Consider the following 22,500-nt stretch of genomic DNA (forward strand, 5'->3'; position numbering starts at 1 on the left):
TTCTTCTCCTTTTCCTCCTCTTCTTCCTCTTCCTCCTCTTCCTCCTCCTCCTTTTGCTAATCTTTCCTTCATCATCACCATCACCATCTTTATCATCACCATCATCACTTCCTTCATCGTCATCTTCAGTTCTCTGAAAACCACTATCATTATCATTATTGTCATCTTCAGCACCGTCATTAATTATCACTGACGATTCTAATTTTGTTGGTAATCACCAACTTCATCATCGTCATGATCCTCGTCTATGTTTTTATTGCGTCCACCATAATTCCCGTTTTTCATATTTTCATTTCTTTTCTCCAAATCTTATTCTCTTTTCTTTCTTATTTTTTCTTTGACTTCATCTAATTGGCCACTCTCCGACTCTCTCTCTCTCTCTCTCTCTCTCTCTCTCTCTCTCTCTCTCTCTCTCTCTCTCTCTCTCTCTCTCTTTCTCCCTCTTCCCTTTCTCTTCTGTATCTCCCTCACTCTCCCCCACCATTCTATACCTCCCTCTACCCCCTCCCTCCTCCCTATCTCCCTCCCTCCCTCCCTCCCTCCCTCCCTCCCTCCTTGTCTCTTCCTTAATTCCCATTCTACCTCTTCCCCCACTCCCTCCTTCCCCTCCCCCCTCTTTCTCTCTTTCCCTTTCTTCTCTCTTTCTTTCCTCTCCTCTCCTCCCCGTCCTTCACTTTCCTCTCTTTGATATTCCCTTGCTCTCAACTCTCAGCTCTCTTCCTCTTTCCTTCTTCTCATATCTCTTCCTCTTCCTCTTCCTCTTAACTCTCTTCCTCTTCCTCTTCCCTTCCGCTCAACTCTCTTCCTCTTCCTCTTCCCTTCCTCTCAACTCTCTTCCTCTTCCTCTTCCCTTCCTCTCAACTCTCTTCCTCTTCCTCTTCCCTTCCTCTCAACTCTCTTCCTCTTCCTCTTCCCTTCCCCTCAACTCTCAACTCTCTTCCTCTTCGCCACAGCAAACCCTAACACGGACGAATTAAACAGATTCAAGTATGAAACTAATTATACAAACATACACACGCATATATGAATATGTATATGTGTATGTACATGTAAATGTGTGTGTATATGTATATGTACAGCAAATATATATGTATTGAATGTACATTGGGAATATGTTCTGTATATGCATGTGTATATTCATATATACACATACAGTATATATATATATATATATGTATGTATTTATATATGTATGTATATATGTATATGTTGATGAAGGTGGAAAAAGAAGTCACGGGTCTAGTTCCGAGTTCCTGAGTTTAATCCTGACCGGTTTCACTCTATGCTTCTTCAGAGGAATGTACCAGCATATATGTATATATATGTATGTATGCATATATATATATATATATACAGTATATATATATATATATATATATATATATATATATATATATACAGTATATATATACACACACACAGAGGTACGGTATCAAAGGAATAACATAATAGAAATTATGTAAATAAATAAATAAATTAATGAATATAGATAAGTGAACTAGTAAATAAATAGATAAATAGATAAAACAAACAAAAAACATAAGTAAACAGATAAATGAATAATTAAGTAAAAATAAGAATGGTTGAATTTATGAATGAATCAAAAATGAAAATTGTCCGGTTCAACATTGTCCAGCTCAGCTTAGCCCGGGATGGCAATGGTGAACATGGAATGCTCCTGGATGATGTCAAAATTTACATTCCTGCTGGAAACTGGAAACTGGAAACTGGCGGTGCCAAGGTTCTGGGTCCAGTATTGTTTGGGCTGGCACTCTTCCAGGATTGTTTGTGCACGTTTTTGAATATAACACACACACACACACACACACACGCACGCACACACACACACAAACACACACACACACACACACACACACACACACACACACACACACACACACACACACACACACACACACACACACACACACACACACACACACACACACACACACACACACACACACACACACACACACACAGTTGGATGTACGTGTCTAAAGTCCACTGCATTACCCATTGCTCGGGCCATATGTGTGTTCAGATCGTGGTGGATCTCTCTCTCTCTCTCTCTCTCTCTCTCACACACACACACACACACACACACACACACACACACACACACACACACACACACACGCACACACACACGCACACACATTTTCCTATAAGCTCGTATATATTCAATTACTGCTGTTAGCACCTAAGGTATCTCATTACTCGTCCCTCGGCTCTAAAGAACATCTTAGCCATTAGCCTCCATCACACACGGAGCGAGCCGTCAAAGCCACCCTACCACCCCTACCATACCCTCCCGACCCCCACGTCACACAAGACGGGGCCCACGTCTTTCCGTCGCGCAACATTAAACAATAACATAACTTCCTCTGCCTCGCACTGGGAAACATAAACATCTAGCAGGTGTTGTTTGTGTGTGTGTGTGTGTGTGTGTGTGTGTGTGTGTGTGTGTGTGTGTGTGTGTGTGTGTGTGTGTGTGTGTGTGTGTGTGTGTGTGTGTGTGTGTGTGTGTGTGTGTGTGTGTGTGTGTGTGTGTGTGATTCATCACCGTGGTCTTAGGTCACGTGTTAGACTCGTGATCGAGAGCATTTTCCCTCCCAGAAAAGAGCTCAGAGCTCATATATGACCGATTTATGTGTAATACTGTGACGTTACACGCACACACACACCCAACTCCCCGCCAACGAGAATTGGAGTAACGACCCGCAGAGCAACGCAGCGATACTGAAATTATTTCAGACCTGGACGGGATTCGAACTCGGACCTCCGTAGTGACAGCCGGGAACTCTACCACTACGCCACGAGTCGTGTGTGTGTGTGTGTGTGTGTGTGTGTGTGTGTATGTGTGTGTGCGTGTGTGTGTGTGTACGTATTATGTATGTATTTTTGTATATATGAATGTTTATACAAATTGACATAAAACTGATCCAGTTAATATTCCTATACTGGGTAAGAAGAAGGACAAATTTGGGAGGAAGAAGGAAAAGGAAAGGGAGGAGAAGGAAAGTGAGGGGAGGGAGAGGGTAGGAGAGGGAAAGTGAGAGGAAGGAGAGGGAGAAGAAAGAGTTCTTGTGTATGTACCCACTCAGTAAACACCCACAACAAGTTCTCCAAAGGTGCTTATGACCCATAGCATTTGGAGGTCACAAAGGAACAGAAAGGAAGAACAAACCACAGGAGCCCTACTGGTCCCAACGAGGCTGTGTTTGCTATACTAAGCTACAATTAAGAAAACAGGATAACTAGGCGATGAACTAACACTACTGCTACCACTATCCTATCCAATTACAATTAAATGCCCGGCTGTCAGATCTATTATTGCAAGGGATAGATTTTTATTTGCGGATTAGAGTCTAAGTATTTATCTACGCGATTTTTTTTTAAATGTTATTATTGTGTTACTTTCAACGACAGTGGAAGGTAATGAATTCCACGCATTAACAACCCGGTTAAAGAAGAAATTCTTACTTTTATTCCCTTGCTAGTGACCAGAAGCTGAACATGTCTACATCGACTTTCTCTGGAGTTTGTGAATGCGCGTGGAAGCTACAACCTTCCCTTGCAAAACGCGCGCGACGCCAATGCAACGACGTTATCAATATCTCTTGCAACTTTGCAACAACGAGTGTGGAGGGGGGAGGCTTAACCCCTCTCCCCCCACTCCCCCCCACGTTCTTCTTAGTCAGCAACAGGGCAGGGACGAACGCAGAACGTGCAATATTGTTATCAAGCCTGTCATCAGAATGGCAGCATTGCAAGATTGACAGGAGTGATGTGACAACGTTATTTCTAGGATTTCTCCTTGGTGGTTAAGAATCCTAGCATATGCTTCACTAGAACGTGCGTGCGTGTGTGCGTGCGTGTGCGTGCGTGCGTGTGTGTGTGTGCGTGTGTGTGTTTACCTAGTTGTATTTTACGGGAAGAGAGCTATGCTCGTAGTGACCCGTTTTTGTATCTTTCATCATCCAGTTTGATCTTAAATTCTTGTTTAGTTTTTGCACTCACTGTTTCTTCATTCAGTTTGTTCCAGATATCTATGTGTGTGTGTGTGTGTGTGTGTGTGTGTGTGTGTGTGTGTGTGTGTGTGTGTGTGTGTGTGTGTGTGTGTGTGTGTGTGTGTGTGTGTATGTGTGTGCGCACGTACGTGTATACATAGAATATATGTATGTGTGCATTAAATGAATTACAGACGGGCAGACAGATGGACATTGAGGCAAATAATATGACAGGAGACATATAGAAAGGCTGACAGACTGTCAGGGTGACATAAAGTTAAAATACATGTACGGTATTCAGTTGTTCTTCAACAATAGTTTTCTTCTGGATGCTATTGCGCTGAAGAAATGACGTCTTAGAGGCGGTAAAAGAGAGTTAGACAGCATAAAGGAAGTATAGTTGAAATTGAAGTGGATTTTTTTTTTTTTTTTTTTTTTTTTTTGTTTTTTTTTTTTTTTTTTTTTTTTTTTTTTTTTTTTTTTTTTTTTTTAGCCTTCGGTCAGAAGAAAATGCTGCCTGACTTAGTTCCGAAGAGATTTGACTAAAGTCATATTGATCGCATGAAATTGATGCAGTCAGTAATCGACACAGGAGGAAAAAGAGGTAAAGAAAAAGAAAACGGAATAGCACTGACAGACAAACAAAAAGGAAGACCTGAAGTTTGACAGAAATATAAACGAAGAAATTCTGAAAGAAAAAAGAAAAACAAAACACACTTAGAAGTACGAAAGGCACATGGAAACACACGCAAACACACACACATACGCACGCACACACACACACACACACACACACACACACACACACACACACACACACACACACACACACACACACACACACACACACACACACACACGACCCGTGGCGCGGTTGGTAGAGTCTCCGACTGTCACTACGGCGGTCCGGGCTCGAATCCTGCCCAGAGATGAAATAATTTCAGTATCGCTGCGCTTCGAGTCGTTACTCCAACTCTCGTGGGCGGGGAGTTGGGTGTGTGCGTGCGTGTGAGGTCGCAGCATTACCCATAGATCGGGCATACGAGCTCTGAGCTCTCTTCCGGGAGGAAAATAGCTGTCGATCACGAGTCCAACACGTGACCCAAAGACCATGGTGAATACACACACACACACACACACACACACACACACACACCTCTCATGGCGCTGTGGTTAGAGCTCTGGCCTGCCACTACGGAGGTCCGGGTTCGACTCTCGCCCGGGGCTGAAATAATATCAGTATCGCAGCGCTGAGGGGTGTTACTCCAACTCTCGTGGGCGGGGAGTTGGGGGTGTGTGTGTGTGCAAGGTCATAGCATTACCCATAGATCGGACCTACGAGCTCTGAACTCTCTTCCAGGAGGGAAATAGCTGTCGATCACGAGTCCAACACGTGATCCAAAGACCAAGTGAATACACACACACACACACACACACACACACACACACACAGAAGAGATCTGAAAAAGAATAGCTTTCTATACAGTGATAGATATTTGGAACAAACTGAAAGAGGAAACAGTGAGTGTTAAAACTATACACGACTTTAAGAACAAACTGGATTCGGAAAGACACAAAAGCGGGTCACTACGAGCATAGCTCTCATCCCGAACAATACAACTAGGTAAATAAACACACACACACACACACACACACACACACACACACACACACACACACACACACACACACACACACACACAGACACACACACACACACACTGAGAGATAAAGAGAAAAGAGAAAGAGATAGAGAGAGAAATGGTCGAAAGAGATAGAGAGAGAAATGGTCTAGTATTGAAAAAGAGGGGAAACTGGACAGAGAATAATCTCAGCCAACGTGGAAGAGAGGAAAATCTGTTAATGGTTATTGGAGAAGATATGAAATACACATACAGTATATATACATACATATTTATATACATACACACATACATATACACATGCATACACACACACTCTTTATACACATAATCTATATAAGGTTATGAGAACCAAAAGGAGCTACATACACACATACATATACACATGCATACACACACACACACTCTTTATACACATAATCCATTTAAATTTATGAGAATAAAAAGGAGCTACATACACACATACATATACACATGCATACACACACACACACTCTTTATACACATAATCCATTTAAAGTTATGAGAATAAAAAGGAGCTACATACATACATGCATGCATATACATACACACTTTATACATATACTCCATTTAAGTTTATGGACATAAAAAGGAGCTACATACACACATACATACATATACACGTGTATACATATACTTTTTACACATAATCTATATAAGGTTATGAGAATAAAAAGGAGCTATAAGTAAATAGAAACTATATTATATATATATATATATAATATATATATATATGTATATATATATATATATATATATATATATATATATATATATATATATATATATATATATATATGATAGAACTCTGATCAAAGAGATAGGTATGCCTGTAATATTTAATAATGGTATACAGTATAACAGAAAGATATGAAGTATGCGAAGTAGAAACAACAGCAAAGAACTATTCTGAAATAATTAAAATAAATAAATAAATAAATGAATGAATGAATAAATGAATAAATAAACAAATAAATAAATAAATAAATAAATAAATAAATAGATAAATAAATAAATGAATAATAGTATAAAAAAAAACTTAGGAATAAGGAAAAAATATTTGCGAGAACCTTTGAAAAAGTATTGTTGTCTGAAAGCGCAGTTATTGCATTGTTTGAGAAACGTCTGGAATTGGGGAGATTTACCAATACCAGAAAAAGAAAGAAACGAAAGACAATGCAAGGAGAAAACTGACGAGAAAAATGAATCAATAGATCAATGAACAAATGAAAATAAACAAATATATCAAGTCGAGCTGAGATGGTACACAGAGATTTAAAGCCCCCAGTCACACAATCACGATTTTCGTCAATGTTGTTAATTCGAAAAGCTTCAAGACGGCTTCGCTTATAATATTCTAAATTTTACAAGTCTACAATTCAAGAACGTGTCTAATATTCGTATTATAGGTTTTTATCTTCTCTTAGTTCGGCCTTCGGGTTCTCAATATATGACGCAAAGATAATATGACATTTGGAGATTAAAAAAAAAAAAGAAAAAAAAAAAAAGTAACCGAAGTCATTTCTACTCAATCGAACTCACTTGAGTCGTGACAGTGTGACCGGAGATTATGAGTGGCAGACGGCGAAAAGTACAGACGGCGAAAAGTCGATCCGTGTGAAACCGAGCCAGATCCTGTTAAAAGATGCCTGGCTTTTGGAATTGTAACACAGCGGCCAGAGGATTTGGTCAACTTTAGGCTCAGAGCGTCCATGGACATTTGAATTTTGTCCAAGTTCCCCAGCCAAAAAAAGGTGAGGTGAATATTTTTGGGCCGGGGGGGGGGGTTCCTAGCGTGGGTAAAATGGTGAACCCCCCCCCTCCCACGAGGGAAGAACTCCCCCTTCTCCCATCCCCCCCCCCAAAAAAAAAAAATGGAGATCCCCGATATATTCCCACAGATATTCGAATACTTCCACTTGTAAAAAGAAGAGAAAAAACAGTTTTCGACTGGACAATTTTCCTCACCTTTCAGAAGGATTTTTTTTTCATATGTTTTCATACCTTTCCTCAAAACTTGACCTTTATTCACATTTCCTATCCATCCTCAGTCTGCCTGTTTAATTCTGAAAACTCTCCTAATATCACTCATTAGATTTTCTATCTTTAACATTATTACATATGGATAGGAGGTAAAGGGAACACGGGCTGAGGGAAATACTTATATTCCTGACTAGTTTCGCCTGAGTGGCTTCTTCAGAGGAATATAGTTTGAAGTCAAGTTGGTCAGGAATAAAAGTATTTCCCTCAGCCCGTGTTCCCTTTACCTCCTATCCACATTCGTCACAATGTATACACATTATTTTATATATATATATATATATATATATATATATATATATATATATATATATATATATATATATATATTAATTTTCATGTCTATGAATTTCTGTCCACCTGTCCCGTTTCTGTTTTCCATTGTCTCTCCTTTCTTCTTCTACGTCACTGTTCTCTGTTCCACATCAGCATGTTTGCCTCCTCCATGTTTATTTCTTTCCTCTCCTTCCATTCCTCTTCACAATCCCGACGCCTCTGAAGCTTTGTTTCTGATTCACCCATCTCTCGTTTTTTATCCTAAATTGTACCACATTTCCTTCCCTATGTCATCCTGTCGCTATGTATTCCTTTTTCGCCGACTCCTTTTCCACAGATATCCCTACAGGTGTTGAAAAGTGTTATGGCGATGACACACCCTTGCCTCACTCCTGAATTAACAGGAGTGAAGCAAAACAAAACACGGCTCTTCCATACCTTACAGCAATCTCTGTTCCAGAGTATAAGCTAGCTATCAAGTCAATGAATAAGATAAGAAAATGATAAAGAAAAAATATCTTCGATTCTTGCAACATTGTACCACTGCCTGAACGTCATGTCTGCTATGGAAACTGATAGTGATAAACTCCGACAGAGATAAAAAATACACCAAAATGAGAAAATAGTGTAACACTAATAACCACAAGACAACATAGTTTAATGCATTCTAGTACTCACTTTGGAAGAATGAGAGAATACAAACTACAGTAAGACCGGGGCAGACATGCATTACAGGACTTATAGGTGCTGTAATTACAGCAACATACACAAATGAACCCAACAAGAAGAGCATTTGCAAATTCAGGTTCTAGTCTTTGAGGACGTTTCCCGCAAGAACACAAACCACGACAAATCAAGAGACAACACAAACTGGTACTCGATCGAGTCAAGTTTCATTTTTGAAACACAATGAAACAAATCGACCCAACAGGAAGAGCACCAACAGGAAGAGCACCAACAAACCCAGATTACATCCTTCGAGCACGTTTCAACCTATACGGCACAAAACACTATCGATCCCATTTACCTTGGGCCATTTGAATCCAGATTCGTAATTCGATTTTTTTGTTTGTTAACACAAGTGGGAGCGTGAGTGGGAGCTGGACAAAGAGGGAAGGGATCGAGGGGACCAAGAGGGGAGAGCTGATGGAGTCAAGGTAGGACCAGTTAGGAGTTTCGGGGCTTCATCCCAAGGGAGAAAAAGAAGAAAAAATATGTAAACATATGAATATATGTATACATATACAAATATACATATACATATACAAATACATATATACATATACAAATACATATACAAATGCATATATACATATAAACATACATATATACATATATGCATATATACATATATACATATATACATATACATATACATATATACATATACATATACATATATACATATACATATACACAAATACATATATACAAATACATATGCATATATAAATACATATATGCATATATAAATACATATATACATATATAAATACATATATACATATACAAATACATATATGCATATATATACATATATACACATACAAATACATATATGCATATATAAATACATATATACACATACAAATGCATATATGCATATATAAATACATATATGCATATACAAATACATATATGCATATACAAATACATATGCATATAAAATACATATATGCATATAAAATACATATATGCATATAGAAATACATATATGCATATAAAAATACATATATGCATATAAAAATACATATATAGATATACAAATACATATATGCATATAAAAATACATATATGCATATACAAATACATATATACATATACAAATGCATATATACATATACAAATACATATATACATATACAAATACATATATACATATACAAATACATATATACATATACAAATACATATATACATATACAAACATATATATACATATACAAACATATATATACATATACAAATACATATATATACATATACAAATACATATATACATATACAAATACATATATATAATATATATAAACACACACATTCACATTTACCATCGTGATCATAGCAAAGGAAAAAGTTACCTTACTCCTGTGGATCTTTACCCAGTATAAGTATTTTTACCTTTGGGTTCAGAACTTTAAAAAAGTAATTTTATCCCTTGGCTCACAGGTATAAAACACATTTGTATCAAAGGGCTAGCAAGTAAAAATGGTTCTTTAACCTTGGAAGATAACTAAAAAACGCAAAAACATTTTTATATTCGGATTCAAAGAGGAAAAAGTATCTTTACAATCATGACAATAGTTAATGGAAGTAGTGGTATCACTACCCCTAGAGACAAAAAAAAAAAAAAAATAATAATAAAAAAAAAATCAAGAAAGCCACATCATCTCCGTTCCCTCCTCCGGGTGGGCAAACCACTCCCCCCTCTCGCCACTGCCCCCCCTCTCCCCCCCGGCTTTGATTCAGAAGCAATTCACATCAAAACCCGGTTTCGTATAGGAAGCATGGAGGCAATCTTCCCTGATCCTTCTCCATCTCGATAAACTCCATCTCCCCTACTGCCCCACTGTGTGAAGACCCCCTCGGATGATCGAGACCCCTTTCCCCCCCGCTGCCCTGGCCTCCCTACCTACCAACGTACAGGTCAGGCTCAGCTCGAAGGGGTCCTGTTCCCCTCCGCCGAAGAGAATTCAACTGGAGTACTTCGTTAGAGAGGATCAAAGACTTCTGCTGGTTCGACCTCGCCGAAGAGTCGAGTTTTGCAGTCGGAGCCCTTCAGCGTATAATGCCAATTTGGTGATGGAAGCCGGGGCGATGGCGGACGCTTCTCTCGGCGTTCGCAGACGCACAAACCGACCCACCTGGGTGCTATCGTGTGGGTGATTGCAACAATGCCGTTTCGAGTTTACAAGCATTTTTTATTATAATTGTTTTCGTTTAGTTTAATGCGTACGTATGTGTGTTTATGTGTGTTCGTGTGTGTGTGTGTGTGTTTTCGTGTGTGTGTGTGTGTGTGTGTGTGTGTGTGTGTGTGTGTGTGTGTGTGTGTGTTCATGTGCGTGTGTGTGTGTGTATGAGGAACCATTATGATCTTATAATTAGCTATTTTTGTAATTATTGTAATTGGCCGTTAAATTGACCAATCTTGCATGTACAAGACTAGGCTTATATGTACAAACGGTACACAAACCTATGTATGTATATGTATACATACGTATTTATGTTCATGACTGAGTGCAAGTGCGTGTATACGTGTGTGTTTTACCATGTTCTTGGATAACGTGTTAGACTCGTGATCGACAGCTATTTCCCTCCCGGAAGAGAGCTCAGAGCTCGTATATGTCCGATCTATGGGTAATGTCGTGACCTTACACGCACATACATCCCCAACTCCCAGCACACGGGAGTAGGAGTAACGACCCGCAGCGCAGTGATAATGAAGCTGTTTTAGCTCTGGGCGGGATTCGAACCCGGATCACCGTAGTGGCAGCCGGGAACTCTAGCACCGCGCCACGGTTCGTGTGTGTGTGTGTGTGTGTGTGTGTGTGTGTGTGTGTGTGTGTGTGTGTGTGCGTGTGTGTGTGCGTGTGTGTGTGTGTGTGTGTGTGTGTGCGTGTGTGTGTGCATATGTGTGGTGTGCATGTATGTGGCGCACATGTGTGTGTGTGTGTGTGTGTGTGTGTGTATGTGTGTGTGTGTGTGTGTGTATGTGTGTGTGTGTGTGTGTGTGTGTATACATGTGTGTACAAAAGCTTTTATCAATCCTTCAGCAAGGCCATTCACTTCCCGCGCGCACATTCACCCAACACCTGGACTGAAGCTGTGCACTCTACTCTGTCATACGTTTTTTCCAAATCCATAAACGTCAAGTTCAGATTTCTACCCTTCCCCGCAAATCTCTTTTTTATCTGTTTCAGCGAAAAACGAGGGAAAATGGTAGAAGAAACTTTAGGTGGAAGAAGAGGAAGAAGAATGTATATATATAAAAAAGAGTGAGAATATTTGAGAGAAGAGAAAGAGAAGAAGGAGAAAGAGGAGGTAAGGAGGAGGTGAGGAGAAGGAAGTAAAAAGAAGGAGGAGGAATAGTTAAGGATGAAGAAGTAAGGAGGAGGTGAGAAAGAGGAGGTGATAGGAATGGAAGAGGAGGAAGAGAAAGATGAGGAAGAGGAGCAGGAGGAAGAAGAAAAGGAGGAAGAGGAGCAGGAGGAAGAAGAAAAAGAGGAAGAGAAAGAGAACGACAATGAGTATTGAGCCTTTGCAAATATTTTTTCTTATTTTTATCTCCCAGAGCAGTGGACAGGATGCAGGGATGACCCGTCATCCAAGAGGTGCCAAGATAAGAGGGAGGGAGGAGGGTGAAGGGGAGGGGAATATATAGGAAATGGAATGGGTGGGAGTGGTTTTTAAGCGTTTTCTTTTTGGCTACCCCTCCGTGTAAGGGGGAAAAGTCTTTGGTATATGTATGTATGTATGTATCTATACATCTAATTATTCACTCATTTATTTGCCTTTATTCTTGCTCTTTGAAATACGCTAAAAAAAAAAAAAAAAAAGGATCATGGAGAGGATGGAAGGGTGAATCAAGTTCTTATATTCATATACCAAAGGCTTTTTCCCCCTTACAAGGGAGGTAGCCAAAAAAAAAAAAAAAAAAAAATCAGAAACCACGCCCACCCATTCCATCCCCTACATACTCCACTCCCCTCTACCCTCTTCCCTCCCTCTTATCTTAGCACCTCCTGGATGACGGGTCATCCCTGCATCTTGTCCACTACCCTGGGTCAGAAGCAGTGCCGCAAGACACAGGACATCCACAGCAAGGCCGCTTAATTAAATCGGCGACCCCCAGCCCTCTCCGTCCCATCAAGTTCTTACAGAAGAAAAAGCCCACAGAACAGAACTCGAAACTTCCACCGGTTTGAATTCATATTCCACCTGGTCTGGATTCGCCACATTTCTCTCTTTCCCTTCAAGCTGGAATTCCAGTGGAAACTGGACGGTCAAAACCTTCCTTAGGTTAAGGTCTGGAAAGGCACAAGTTTCTGCAAACCACTCACTCACTCTCTCTCATATCCTTTCTCACACTCTCTCTCACACTCACACTGTATCACTCACTCATTCACTGACTGACTGACTAACTCACTGACTCACTCACTGATTCACTGACTCAGACTCACTTTCTCTCTCTCTCTCTCTCTCTCTCTCTCTCTCTCTCTCTCTCTCTCTCTCTCTCACACACACACACACACACACACACACACACACACACACACACACACACACACACACACGTCATACAGACACGCACAAAGGAGAACCGTGTATCAGCGCTGACTTGGTCTTTCAGCTCGTCCAGATTCCTTCAGGAGATAGAGAGGCCCCGTTGTATCAATAGGCCAAAGAAAGGATATCATAGTTCCGAGACAGTCTCGTCCATATAGCAGTGTTTCAATTTGGTCAGTCTTATAGACAAGAAAAAAAGAAAAAGAAAAAAATTATATTATATATATATATATATATATATATATATATATATATATATATATTATATATTTTGACTAAAGTCTTGTTGGTGTTTGGGAAATATTACACTGATGTAGAAGTGTCTGGTATTTCTCTCTCTCTCTTTCCCTCCCTCTCTCTCTCGCTCTCTCTCTCCCTCTCTCTCTCTCTCTCTCTCTCTCTCTCTCTCTCTCTCTCTTTCTCTCTCTCTCTCTCTCTTTCTTTTCTCTTTCTCTCTCAGTAAAACATTTTTTTTTGCAAAATTTTAATTTCAATCCAAAAATCAATTCTGAGACAAAACTCTACAAATCAGTGTAGCCACTCAACAAATCAACTTCTTCAACCTAATGTTATATTTTGTCTATTTATCTTTATCAGACGACAGGTCACTTTATTAATCTACAAAGTAGACTCAAGGACCCTGGATTGAAGAGACCCTTAGTCCACTGGGACCCCATCGATCCACAGAGGCCTCCATTTTTTTCCAAATCCCGTCCCAAGACAAATGGTTCATAGTCTGATTTGATGAAATAGTAGTTTTAGCAAACGATAGATAATTCTATTAATTTTTGGCGAGAGCCTCTGAACAGCGGTTTCAAGAAGCTTTGAAGACATCGAAGTGCAATGTTCTCTTTAGATATTTTATTCTTGCTGTCGCCATGCGATTTTATTCAGTTTAGGGGTTCTGAAGGAGTTTAATACTTTCGTGCGACCTTTGGAAAAAAAAGTGACCACGGAAAAAAGTATATATACATATATATATATATATAATGTATACATATATATGTATATATATATACATATACATATATATATATATATATATGTATATTATATATATATATATATATATGTATATTAATATGTATATATATATGTATATCTATATACATATATATACATATATATACATATGTATATATATATATATATGTATATATATACATATATTAATAATGACGATAAAGTAAATAAATAAATAAATAAAATAAAAATACATAGAAAATAAATAAATAAAAATGAAAAAATAAATAAACAAATAAACAAATAAAAATACAATAAATGAATAAATAAATAAATAAATAGAAAATAAAAATTAAGTGAGATTAGTCCCTTCTGGATGGTGGCCAACTTCAGAGTGTTTATTTAGGCTAAGAAATCATGATTCTTTTCACATCAGAAGACTTCGCCGTTGCTCAAAAAAACGTCTTTCATTTTTTTTATTAACTAGAATCTTTCGTGGTATGAGAGAAAATATTATTCAGAGTCTCTAAGTGTGTATGACCGAATCAAAACGACATATTGAACGGTAAAAAAAGAAATTCCGTGCAATACTTCTGCCTTTGAACATTGCTTAAAGGGACGGTGATCGCTCAAAGGGAATGTGTATGTATTTGTAAAGGTCTATAAAGCCATCAAGTATTTGGAAACGATTTAAAATTGAACACGTGTGTGGCTTTGATTTTGTTTTTTCATAACCCGCTGTGAGGCTAGCCTGGTCACGTGCCTTCGTAAAAAAAAAAAAAAAAAAAAAAAAATCATGCACTATGCTGATCTTCATGCACTGGCGTCATCGTCATGCTTTCATACAGAAGACTTCCATGTAAAACTGACATATAAACCTTTGCATGACTGTGACGGTAGCATGACTTAATACATGTGCATGACTGTTTCAGTCACGGTGATATAATGTACTAAAACTGTGCAAAGACATTTTTCATTATTATCAGAGCAATACAACTTTGCTTTGGAAATAATTTCAATTACTTTATACAGAAATATATTAAGTATTCATTGACGAAAGACATAATATATATTCACAATTCTGATATATTATGAGCCATCTTCAGATGTCTGCGGAATTACATGTCTTATATCAAGCCATTTACCTTCCCCAATATATATTATGTATATATATATATATATATATATATATATATATATATATATATATATATATGTATGTATATATATATATGTATATATATCTTCATGGCTTGACCATGGTTGAATCTTGTATATTCAAAACAACTAGACACCTGAATTACACAAGCTAACCCATCAACGTTACACAACAGACTCATAAAATTTTGAATAATTGGCTTATAAATGTTTACAACTCTATCATGTCCAGGTATTACCAGAAAGTGCACTGGTCACAGCAGACTGTCTTATCATCATTTCATCGACATGAATCAAACGGATATGACGTCAACAAAGCGATGACGTCATAATGCCTAGTGCGAGCATTGACGTCACACTGAGGACTTGAGGGAGTTGTTCGTGCATCTTCCTCGTGAACTACTGAGGAGTGTGAGAGAAGGCTAGAGTGTGAGCTTATGTTACCTACTCCTCCTACTATGTGCAGCGCTCTATATATTTTTATTTATTTATCTATTTATTTTTTTAGTTATGACATAATAAATTCATTGTTCAAGACCAGGTAAGGGATAATGATGATGGTGATGGCGATGACGATGAAAACGATGGTGATAATGATAACGATAACGATGACAGTAAAGGACGACGATAACGACGAGGAAGATGTTGACAACGATAACGACGACCACAACGACGATGATGACGCTGACGATGAAGGTGATGATGACCGCAACGACAGTGATAACATAAACAACGACGATTTCAGCCGAAGTGGGAACCCTGTGCTGAAATCAGCCTCAAGCAATCGAGGGAAGGGGGAGTCTCCCTCTCAGCAACTTAATAGAATCCTCTGGCGCCAACTAAAAGAAAACGGAAGAGTCTGGGATTCTCCCGAAGGGTCTGAGACTCTCACGAAGTGAGCAAGTGGGTGTTTGGACGGGAGGTTCCCAATTATCTACTTAATAGAATCCTCTGGCGCCAACTAAAAGAAAACAGAAGAGTCTGGGATTCTCCCGAAGGGTCTGAGACTCTCACGAAGTGAGCAAGTGGGTGTTTGGACGGGAGGTCCCCAATTATCTACTTAATAAAATCCTCTAGCGCCAACTAAAAGAAAACAGAAGAGTCTGGGCTTCTCCCGAAGGGTCTGAGACTCTCACGAAGTGAGCAAGTGGGTGTTTGGACGGGAGGTCCCCAATTATCTACTTAATAAAATCTCCTGGCGCCAACTAAAAGAAAACGGAAGAGTCTGGGATTCTCCCGAAGGGTCTGAGACTCTCACGAAGTGAGCAAGTGGGTGTTTGGACGGGAGGTCCCCAATTATCTACTTAATAAAATCCTCTAGCGCCAACTAAAAGAAAACAAGAGTCTGGGATTCTCCCAAAGAGTCTGAGGTGCTCACGAAGTGTGCAAGTGGCTTCAAGAGCAAGAGACTCCTCGTCTGACCTTGAGCGCCCTTACCTCCTTCTTCGTTTCCTCTACACATTCTTTCCTCTCAAACGTCACACTATCTTATGAATCTAGAGTGTGTGGGGGCAAGAGGCAGCGTGGTAGGGCTGATAAGACTGATATATTCGTGACGAATAATAGTCATACAGGAAAAGCCGACAACCGCGACCTTGGGTCCAGCCCAAAAACCGAATGACAGCCGCTCTGGGCTGCACCTCCAGAAGAAGGCGAGGAAGGTGACGGGCCACAGGGAGACGTTTCTCTCTGACGTTCGTTCCTAAGTTTCGGTGACCTCGAAGAACTAGGTCACAGAATAGAATTCGTTAATTAAAAGGATATATACTTTCTCGTGTTATAGAGTGGGAAGATGGTATTCTTCTGTGGAAATGCAAGCGTATTATGTAAATTTATCTTTCCATATTTCTGTAAATATTAGTTTCTTAATAATTTTTCTTTTACAAACTGTGTCTATGCAGCAACAACGGGAGATATATTTGTATTATTCTGATGTAGTATGGGTCAGTTTTGAGCCTTCACAATAATATATTATGACTATCATGCTAGTTTTGTTCGTGATAGTCACATACTAACACTTAAAAAAAAAAAAACTCTAGTATGGATGACCAAAAATATTTCTCTTTTGATAAGCTGAAACCCCCTTCTTCTCTTCTCCTCCTCCTCCTCCTCCTCCTCCTCCTCTTCCTCCTCCTCCCCTCCTCCTTTCCCTCTCTTCTCCTCCCCCATTTTTCCTCGATAATGCTCTCAGGCAAATCCCCACTTTGCAACGAAGCTTCTTGAAAGCTTCAGATCAAAGCTCCTTTTCCCTTCCATAAAGCATCAGAATTACTCTCTCTTCCTCTCCAGCCATCGGTAGTTTGACAATGTAGGTCAACTACTTAGATACACTGACGTCATCTGGTATGAGATCTTCCAGGAGTAATAAAGAACAACGGTTCTCGGCCTTTGTTTCTCTGTTCTTCAGTTCTTCAAGCCTGGTGTTCTTTTTGACTATCGTCAGTTTATTTTGGTTCTTCAGTTCTTTCAAACGGCTCATGCTTAGCTTTCTGTTAAAAACTGGTTAAGTTTTTTATCACTTTCATTTGAAAAATTGAAGACAAAAGATCTTCAAGATTTTGATCTAGTAATGTCAGCTCAAAAAAAGAAAGAAAAATCTGGAAAAAAAAAAGTTGACTCAGCCTATCAAAGTCCATTGAAGTCTTCTGAGATTTGATTATAATTAACAGCAGAGGATTTCATTCGGGTTCAGAGATCACTTCAGTACTGAAACAAATTCCACGGCATAGACTTGTGCTCACTTGCCTTCCTCCTTCTCTCCCATACTGTCTGTACAATCTCACCTCTTCGTTGTGATACTATCGCCAAAGATACAAACGCTGGTTATCGGTCACACAATACAAGACAGTCTGCTGAATCCAGCACATATTCCGTCTTTAAACACCCCCCACCCCCGTGGGAAAAAATTCTTCTTGGGAAATCACATTGATTCTGACCAAGGGCAGTGGGATTGATACAGGTATGACCCGTCATCTAAGAGGAGCTAAGATGAGAGGGGGAGGAGAGGGTTGTGGACGGGTGTGGAATAGGTGGGAGGGGGTACGTGCCTTTGCTTTGGCTACCTCTCTTATAAGGGGGAAAAAGCACTTGGTATATAGATACATAGATAGATAGGAAATCTAACATCATTCTAGTTACCTTCAGTCGACTTTCATCCCGTGAGGGAGAAACTCCTTCAACCAAAGAAAGGCTAACCTCGTCTTAATCAGCGTTTCCACTACATCTTACGATTCGTACATATATTCTATCTACCGCCAGGTGATTTTATTTATCTGAATTAATCCTCCTGCAAAGCTCTACGTCTTGTGTCTTTATACCAACTGTCGGTATATGGTTTTATTTGAACAAGAGAACAGACATCCCCTCCCCCTCCCGCCCCCAAAATTCACAGCGAAAGGCTCATAAATCACTGATGGAGGGCGGTAACAAGATTGATGTGATTGTGTAAACAGGTACTTTGTTTATTAAACACACGTGGGTGGGTGTGGGTGTGGGGGATGGTTGGGGGGCTGGCATAACTTAGCTAACACTTGTTAGAAGAAAATCAGGTTTTTGGCAACTCATGAAGTGCATAAATGTTAAGACAAACCTTAAGGAGTTTACGTTTTCTATAAAACACGTAACAAGAGTGGTGTATACACACAAGAAAGACCACTCGAAAAGATAATTTTTTTTATTTGTCTATTTATTTATTTTTCTGTCTTTTTTCTCCCCCTGTCTATCTCCTTTGATAAGAGTCTTTGTTTTCATTTTCAGAAGAAATTTTCTGAAATTGATTTGTTTCTGGAGAGATACTAGGTTCTTTGGTGTCACAATAGTCATTGCTGGGGTCACACATTATACACTTGTCCGAAAGCACATCGCTTTGTCTGTTCATATTGAACACTCCAGACATTCTAGAATATTTTGACACATTTTGAACATTCGGTTTTTTGTGAAGAGAGTTTAAAGTTTGACTAAATTTAGAAAAAGAAAAGGTTTTTCTAAAATAATCATTTAGGTTCTTGTTATCAGCTTGTATATAGTAACTTTTCAAACGTTTTGACTGGGTAGGAAACGTTTTTATATGGACAGGAATCGTACCAAAAACGTTCTTAAAGCATTAAATAATTTTTTTTTTTTTTTTTTTCAATGTTTGGAAGAAAACGGAGAATGAAAACAATGGCGACACAGTCAACCAAAAGAAACATGTGGACGAAAAGATATGACATTTGGATATAAAGATACGAAATGTTCGTTCAGTCTTGGTTTGCTTCCATGCTCGACAGGTGGGCGAGGCTTTGGGAAACAGGCACCACGCCTAGTGGCCCCCCCCCCAAAAAAAAAAAAAAAAAATCACAAAATCCAAAAAATGGTCACAAATTCCGAAACTTCGTCACAAATCCCAAAAGTTTGTCACACATTCCAAAAACACGATTCACAAGTCCAAATCAGCCACAAATTCGATTTCTATTATCACAAGTTCAAAAAATGTTCACAAAAAACTCTCAGAAAAATCATCTCGCTTCCAAAAAATTATCACAAATCCAAAAAGTTGATCACAATTTCTCGAGTTTTGTAATGTAGTTCAGTCGACGGGGGCAACGAGGGGCAATAAGGAAGGGCAAGAATGAGGAGATAGGAAGGAGAAAAAGGAAATGAAAGGTTGAGGTGAAAATGACGTAGTCACGACAGGAAGTGACAATGAAGTGAAAGGAAGTGAAGTTAACAGAAATGAGGGAAATGAAGATGAGACGAGTTAGAGACATGACGAAGTGGAGGTAAGGGGAAAGTAAATTTGATGAAGTGAAATGAAGTGAAGATGAAATGGAAGGAAATGACAATGAAATGAGGGAAGTGAAGATAAGGGGAATTAGAGAAATGACGAAGTGGAGGTAAGGGGAAAGTAAATTTGATTAAATGAAATGAAGTGAAGATGAAGTGGAGGGAAGTGATAATGAAGTAAAAAGGAAGTGGAGATGAAGTGAAATGAAGAAGTGAAGTCGCGAACAAAAGGGAGAAAACAAAATATGGGAGAAAAAATGAATTGAAAATGAACAGGAAGGTGGAAATGAGGACGAAATGAAGGAGTTAAGGAGGGAAATCAACTTACGGGGGAAAGGGGAAGTGGATGAGTAGGAAATGAGTAGTGAGTAGGTGGAGTAGGTAGAAATGAGTAGGTGGAAATGAGTAGGTGGAAATGAGGACGAAATGAAGGAGTGAAGGAGGGAAATGAACTTATGGAGGAAAGAGGAAGTGGATGAGTAGGAAATGAGTAGCGAGTAGGTGGAAATGAGTAGGTGGAAATGAATAGGTGGAAATGAGTAGGTGGAAATGAGGACGATATGAAGGAGTGAAGGAGGGAAATGAACTTATGGAGGAAAGAGGAAGTGGAGGAGGAGGAGAGAAAAGAGAAAGAGGAGGGAGAATCTCCAAGGAGAGAACGAAGAGAAAAGACGAAAATAATATATGGACTTCATTAGAGAATGGAGTAGGACGAGGAAGAAGAGGTGGAGGAAGAGGAGGAAGAAGAGGAGGAGGAGGAGGAGGAGGAGGAGGAGGAGTAGAAGGTGTAGGAGGAGGAGTATAAGTAGGAGGTGGTGGGGAGGAGGAGGTGGGGAGGAGGAGGTGGTGGGGAGGAGGAGGAGTAAGAAGAGAAGGAGAAAGAGGATAAAGAAGAGAGGACGAGGAGGAGAAGGAGGAGGAGGAGGAGGAGAACGAGGTTAAAATGGCGGGAGAGGATGATGATGAGGAGGAACAGGAAGAGGTGGAGGAACAATTTAAAGAGGAGTGGGAAGCGGAGGAGGAGGAGGAGGAGGAGGAGGAGGAGGAGGAGGAGGAGGAGGAGGAGGAGGAGGAGGAGGAGGAGGAGGAGGAGGAGGAGGAGGAGGTGGGAAGGGGGCAAATGAAGGTTTCCTTATTGATGAGATGAGAGACGAACGAACATAGATACGAATGACTAACGGGATGGAAGAGGAAAAATCGGAGATGAGTGAGGGGAAAGGAAGAGGGGAAGAGCCGGAGAGAGAGAGAGAGAGAGAGAGAGAGAGAGAGAGAGAGAGAGAGAGAGAGAGAGAGAGAGAGAGAGAGGTGATAGACAGAGATTATATATATATATATATATATAAAGAGAGAGAGAGAGAGAGAGAGAGAGAGAGAGAGACAGAGAGAGAGAGAGAGAAAGAGATGCAGATATCTGTATAACCACAGGTTCAGGTCAACCTCAGGTCAGGTAAGGTCAGGGGCGTGGAACGTCCTCCGTGTCAGCAAAGGCAGAGGCTGACAGGCGAATGCACGAGTACCGAGGAACCCTGGCAACGCGAGGACGAACGAGAACGCGAGATCGAGTCACTACCGCGGCGGTCCGTGTGCGGGAGAGAGAGCGGCTCGAAGGCGGCGCGTGCCCGGGCGGTAACAGAACCAGACTAAAGCATAGACGGGTCCGGAGATCCACGGGAGTCGGGGGGCAGGGCCGACGAGAGGGAGGGAGGGAGGGAGGGAGGTGGGGAGGGAGGGAGGGAGGTGGGGAGGCAGGGAGGTGGGGAGGGAGGGAGGGAGGTGGGGAGGGAGGGAGGGACGGGTAGGGAGGTAGGGACAGAGAGAGAGGGAGAGAGGGGCTGGTTGGTTGGTCAGGCAGGGACGGGGAAGGAGGGAGGGAAAGAGGGAGGGAAGGAGGGAGAGAGGGAGGGAGGGAAGGAGGGAAGGAGGGAGGGGTTGGTTGGTCAGGCAGGGACGGGGAGGGAGGGAGGGAGGGAGGGAGGGAGGGAGGGAGGGAGGGAGGGAGGTGGGGAGGGAGGGAGGGAGGGAGGTGGGGAGGGAGGGAGGTGGGGAGGGAGGGAGGGAGGTGGGGAGGGAGATAGGGAGGTAGGGAGGTAGGAAGGGAGGGAGGGAGGGAGGTAGGGAGGTAGGGACAGAGAGGGAGGGAGAGAGGGGCTGGTTGGTTGGTCAGGCAGGGACGGGGAAGGAGGGAGGGAAGGAGGGAGGGAAGGAGGGAGAGAGGGAGGGAGGGAAGGAGGGAAGGAGGGAAGGAGGGAGGGGTTGGTTGGCCAGGCAGGGACGGGGAGGGAGGGAGAGAGAGAGGGAGAGAGGGAGAGAGGGAGGGGTTGTTTGGTCAGGCAGGG

The 22,500-nt window shown here is 40.6% G+C and overlaps 1 protein-coding gene across 5 annotated transcripts in view; it reads right to left on the reverse strand.

Moving 5' to 3' along the window:
* Window positions 1-21,800, reverse strand: part of LOC143040592 (uncharacterized) — a 106,681-nt gene extending 84,881 nt beyond the window's left edge. The window contains exon 1 of one of the 5 annotated variants that reach the window (XM_076211689.1): window positions 21,735-21,800. The gene's annotated coding sequence lies outside the window, so the exon portion shown is untranslated. The other 4 variants (XM_076211691.1, XM_076211693.1, XM_076211690.1 and 1 more) reach the window with 4 other exon arrangements.
* Between the last annotated feature and the right edge of the window lie 700 nt (window positions 21,801-22,500).

Source organism: Oratosquilla oratoria, chromosome 29, assembly GCF_046742065.1.
Source record: "Oratosquilla oratoria isolate Oo_2021 chromosome 29, ASM4674206v1, whole genome shotgun sequence".
NCBI classification, from domain to species: Eukaryota; Metazoa; Arthropoda; class Malacostraca; order Stomatopoda; family Squillidae; genus Oratosquilla; species Oratosquilla oratoria.